General features: G+C 49.3%; 1 long non-coding RNA gene across 1 annotated transcript in view; it reads left to right on the forward strand.

The window, feature by feature from the left end:
- Nucleotides 1-3938, forward strand: part of Gm33327 — a 12100-nt gene extending 8162 nt beyond the window's left edge. The window contains exon 5 of the long non-coding RNA XR_389480.3: nt 3730-3938. This is a non-coding gene — a long non-coding RNA (predicted gene, 33327). The remainder of the gene's footprint in view (nt 1-3729) is intronic.
- Nucleotides 3939-5681: the final 1743 nt, after the last annotated feature.

Genomic DNA, 5681 nt, shown 5'->3' on the forward strand with positions numbered 1-5681 from the left:
GTCTGTCACAGCAATAGTCTACTCTCTGATATCTATGTTCCTGGTATAAAGGACTCTTAATAACTAGACCTCTCAAGTCACAAGCAGCAACCCCCACAGTGGACTTGGGGTGAGCACAGTAGCTCTCACTGTGCTAAGTCACTGAGAAGAGCAGTCACAGGTGACCCTTGGGAGCGGGTGCCTGGTGAGTGAGCCTCAGAGCCACCAGCATTGGGGGATTCAGCCTCATGTCCTTCGGTTCCACCTGTTCTGATGTAGGAACAAGATATACCCATCACTTGTGACACTGTCACCCTGGGAATCCAGCCAGCTCCCTACCATCTACTACACTGTAAGTGATTTCATTAAAGAAATATTCCACAGGGAAACGCACCCCAGACCAGCACATAACTGGGGTCTGTGTGGAATCTGCTTCAAGGCTGGGGCTTCAAGGCTGCTTCAAGATGGGATCAAAGCTTGACTTGAGATATAACCCAGCTGGGCATGCCTATCAGAGTCTCCACAGAATTTGAAGGAAGGACACACCATCCTGAGAGTCAAGCAGGAAGCAAGCTTGAGGGCTTTGAAACCAGAGGGTTGGCCAAGCTATAGCTGCTGCATGGCAGGGAAGGGCTGCGTGGTTGTGGTGGGTCTGCTGTTCAGGAGCATGCACCCCACTTCTCTGGAGGACTGCTGATCAGAGGAGAGACTCTGCTGTTTGGGGGATGTTTAATTGTGCTGCCCCCAGTATGAAAAGTATTTTCCATCTGGTTAGCAACCCTCACTGAAATGGTGTCGCTTAGCTGCCTGAGCTGCCTGTAGTTCTTTGTCTAGGGGCATGGCCTGTGAGATTCCCCATTTCCCAGTTAGCTGCTATTCTGTCTATTGCTGCCGTCCCACTACAGGTCTCGTTTAGGCAGCCATCCTGCTGAAGCACCATGGGTCATTTCTTGGAGACACACACTCACAGCATACTGCCTGATTCTTTGACTCCTAAGGCCTATCTGCCTCTTCCTGCGTGTTCCTTGAGCTTGGTATAAGCATTGCGTTGCAGGTGTATCAGCTGGGTCTGGGCACCCATGACCGACACTTCTCTGCATTCGGGTCAGTTGTAGTTTCCTGTATTGGTCTCCATCTGTTGAAAAGAGAAGCTTCTTTGGTGAGGGTTAGAGTTACTCGTGTTTGTAACGATGAACATTTGTGACGCAGTGGGAGCTTCTGCTGGTTCAAAGTGATGGCTGAGGGTTCTGCCCTCAGATCTGTGACCTCACTACGGATCTGTGACCTCTCTACAGATCTGTGACCTCTCTACGGATCTGTGACCTCACTACAGATCTGTGACCTCACTACAGATCTGTGACCTCTCTACAGACCTGTGACCTCACTACAGATCTATGACCTCACTACAGATCTGTGACCTCACTATGGATCTGTGACCTCACTACAGATCTGTGACCTCACTATGGATCTGTGACCTCACTACAGATCTGTGACCTCACTACAGATCTGTGACCTAACTAGCCTCAGATAGTGAGCTAGGCTTCCAGTACTGAGTGCGAGTCCCTTCTGCTGAGCATGCCTTGAGTCCATTTAGAGACCTGCTGGTAATCTCCAAACCCTGTTCTTATTAACAGTCTAAAATGTGCTATAACAGCCATGACTTTGTGTACCCAGGGAAGGAGAAGATAGCAGTACCCTTTGGGAGCCAGATAAGAGCATCAGGGAATAGCTGAGCTCCTAAGAGGAGACAGCGGCTGCACAGACTGGGAAGCTTCGCTGGCAACAGGTTAGTGTCAGGGCCAAAGGAAGCTCTATCCCTCATCAGTGTGTGAGGCTGGCTCCCCTCCACCACAGGAGCCATTGCCCTTGTCACTGGCAGAAGTGACAATTGGTTATCTGTGGTCTGCGTTTGCCTCCAGGCTTCCTCAGGATCACACGAACCTGTTATACATTTCAGAGTTCATGTTAGCATCCCAGCCTTGCTCACTGTCTCTCTACCCCAAATGTCTCTAGTTCAAAGGTTCATTCCTGTAACTGGCTGGTTTTGTGTGTCAACTTGACCCAAGCTGGAGCTATCACAGAGAAGGGAGCCTCCCTTGAGGAAATGCCTCCATGAGATCCAGCTGTAAGGCATTTTCTCAATTAGTGATCAAGGGTGGGAGGGCCCCTTGTGGGTGGTACCATTCCTGGGTTGTGGTCCTGGGTTCTATAAGAGAGCAGGCTGAGCAAGTCAGGGGGAGCAAGCCAGTAAGAAACATCGCTCCATGGCCTCTGCATCAGCGCCTGCCTCCAGGTTGCTGTCCTGTATGAGTTCCTCTCCTGACTTCCTTTGGTGATGAACAGTGGTGTGGAAGTGTAAGCTGAATAAACCCTTTCCTCCCCAGCTTGCTCTTGGTCATGATGTCTGTGAGGGAATAGAAACCCTGACTATGGTAGTTACTCCTCTCAGCTACCTGTTTTCCTTATAACCCTGCCAGTTTGGCTATGTGCCGCTTTTCGCCCACAGTCTTCCCTCTCTTCTTTCCTCTCTCTCCCACTCTCCCTCCCCACTTCTCTGTTCTTGCTTCTTTTACGGCCAGGTCTGGTTCACTACTTTCTCTCCCTGCTCCTGAGTCTCCCAGACTTCTGACTGTTCTCTCCCTCACATCTACAATGAAAACCTTCCCCTTAACTACGCCATGGGGCAGTCCTGCTGTCGGCTTATACAATTAGGGCAGTAATGGAGATGGATACGACCATTTAAGAGGCAGCTCACCTGCTCTGGACATCTTGAGGGAGGGGTGATTCCAAGGTACGAAAGGAAGTCCATCATGGAAGGACCTGCTTTAGAGAGGGGGAGGGCTGCTCAATGCTCAGAGTTTTAGTTTTTCAGAAACTAGAAAAAATTTCAGATAGCATATTTTAACTATGTTTCCCCCTCTCCTTCGCTGGAGATTATTACCAATTACAGACTTCTTCTTGGTTAGGCGTGGGAGCCTGTGTCCACGTTTCCCTTGTCAACACTGGGACCCCGTTCGTCTTGGATCTATGCAGGTCCTGTGCATGCTACCATAGTCTCTGAGTCTCCTGTGTTAGAAACAGATCACTATTTCCTGGTGTCTTCCATCCCCTCTGGATCTTACAGTCTTGCTGCCTCCTCTTCCACAGAGCTCCCTGAACCCTGGGGGTGGGGGGAGAGGTTTGATGAAGACATCCCACTTAGGACTGAGTGTTCCAAAGTCTCTCCACACATTGTCCTGTTGTAGGTCATTGTATTTGTTCCCATCTACTGTAAGGGGAAGCCTCTCTAATAATGGCTGAGTGAGACACCGATCTGTTGTTCAGCGAGTATTTAACGCCCCAACTCTTGTCATTCCATGGCCCCTAGAAAGCTGGTCATGGCTTGGACCCTGCTTTGGGAATAGAGTATACGAGATATGGTACTTTTGAACATTCAGGCTTCTATTACAGTCCCTACTCAGAAATAAGCAATCTTCTTCCAAAGCGCTGTGCAGGTCTTGAGCCTGTACTGGGTCCAGGCTAGCTCAGGCTAGCCCATGGGCATGCTATGAAGACAGTGAGTCCACAGAGCAGATGGACATCTCCTTTTATTCTCCAAGGAAGCTGAGGAGAGTTTCCCCTCATATCACAGAGTCATCCCTGAGTCAGAGGACAAGCTTTCTAATCTCTTCCTGTCCAACCCAAGTTGCTCCACAGTTATGCCCAAGGATTTCTCTTGTAACTACTACCCATGGCTTTTCATATTCCCAGCAATTCTGGAGACAAGAAAAACATCAGTTCTTACTGCAGTTCCTACGCAGAGCGATCATCATGAAGTGCTGATGGAGAGCCCTTGGAAGATGCTCGGGGAGGTGCACATGAAAGCAAGTTAGGCTGGTGGCAGCAGCAGCTCTTCCAGAGCCTCTTTCAGGACAGCCTACCCCATGCACATGAATGTGCACTCCTGAAATAAAGCCTTCACTGTACGTGCTTGTGTCTGCACTGCATATTTCCTAATCAGCTCTATTCTACAAACAGTAAGCCAGCTCCCTCTAACCAAGGGATGCTGGTTTAGACTGTGGACTTCAAATAACAGCTGAGAACTGTGGGGGCGACTGACTACACAAGGACTTTAGAAACGAGAGGAAGTTTTAGGACAGAAAAGCAGAGGTCTGGTCGGCACAGGCACAATGAAGCAAGGAGAACTCTAACTCTCCAGAGTGCGCCTTGTTATAGAACCAATGGGCCAATGCCTAAGTTCCTGGTGCATTTAAGTTCCAAGAAGGCAGACTTCCTCCTGCCCCTGAAGACCTACTATAGGGACGGTGGCTTTTATATTTGAACAATGCCTGCAGAGTGCTTGGTGTGGTGGCAACTGACACTTCTGTAGTGGAAGGAGAGAAAGAAGGGAGGACGGGAAGTAGGAAGAGAGGAATAGAAAGGAGAGGAGGGAGGGAGCAAAGGAAGGAAGAAGGAAGAAAGGTTAGAAGGTACCGAGGGAGGTAAAGGAGGAATGGGAGGGAGGAGGGCTGGAGGGAGGGACAGAAGAACAAAGCGATGGAGGGGGGCGAAAAAAATAAAGGGATATAGCAAGAATGAAGAGTAGGGAGGAGCGGGAGGGGGATGGAAGGAGGGAGGTCGTCTCTTTTCTGTGGATCTGATTAAAACCATAGGCGAACCTCTTTTTGTTAGGGGAATCTTTGAAAAGTAAGCAGGATGCCACCTTACTGAATTTGAAGGGGGAGAGGAGAAGGTGACTGAGCAGGAGGGGTATGGCTGAGCACTCTCTGCAAATGGTTATAGTTACTTTGGTGACCGTGACGGTCTTGTGAGAATAATCTTCTCTTAATAAGGACACTTACTCAGATTTATCACCCCTCCGTGGTCTTGTTAAAGATCTAAGAAGAATTCCATTTAAATGGATAGGACAATAGGAGCTTTTTAACAGCGAGCACATTTTAATTAAGACCGGAGCTTGAGATCCTGAGATCGGTGCCCCTGTAGTCGGTGGGACAACTGGGTTAAAAGACAGAAAGAGCAGTAAGTGAGCGGGTCAACGCTGCTGTGGGGAAGCGTGCTCAGGTGAAGTGAATCCACGGCGCATGCTCCTTCATTCGTCCTCATGGGACCTTTGGAGCCATCTCCCTGTGCTTTTTTACAGACCATACTTGACATTGGAAAGTTCTGTTTCCTGATGGATACAACCCAAGAGTGGATTAGGATGAGCACAGGGAACCCTGGGATAACACGTAGTAGCTTTACAGTGTTCTCAGCGGTGAACCGGACACAGAGCGCTACCAAGGAGCCGCTGCCAGAGACTCTGCCCCTCGGGGCAGGGTTCGGAAACTCTTCCTGCTTGGGTAATACAGCTAGAGCTGTTCCGGAAACCTCCATGTGTCCTGCCTCTGTGGAAATTTCCTTAAAAGAAGGAACATCAGTGAGTCTTCCAAACTGACTGTAGAATGAGATCGTTAGAGAAATACATGACCCGAGTGTCCAGTCTGGAGTGTTCTTTGTTGGTGGCATCATTTGCCTAAATAAACGAATAAGCAAGAGCACCCAGGTGCATGACAATGGCACACAGGAACCCGCTGCACCTAAAGCAGAAGTACGTTCCCATTAAATTACACAACCGAAAGGGATGCAGGGGCAAGCCCGGGTGCCATGAGGGAGGAGGGGCTTTTCCTTGGCTTATAGGATATGTTCTGATTTTATGTCACCCT

The sequence above is a fragment of the Mus musculus genome, chromosome 5 (genome assembly GCF_000001635.26).
Source record: "Mus musculus strain C57BL/6J chromosome 5, GRCm38.p6 C57BL/6J".
Taxonomy (NCBI): Eukaryota; Metazoa; Chordata; class Mammalia; order Rodentia; family Muridae; genus Mus; species Mus musculus.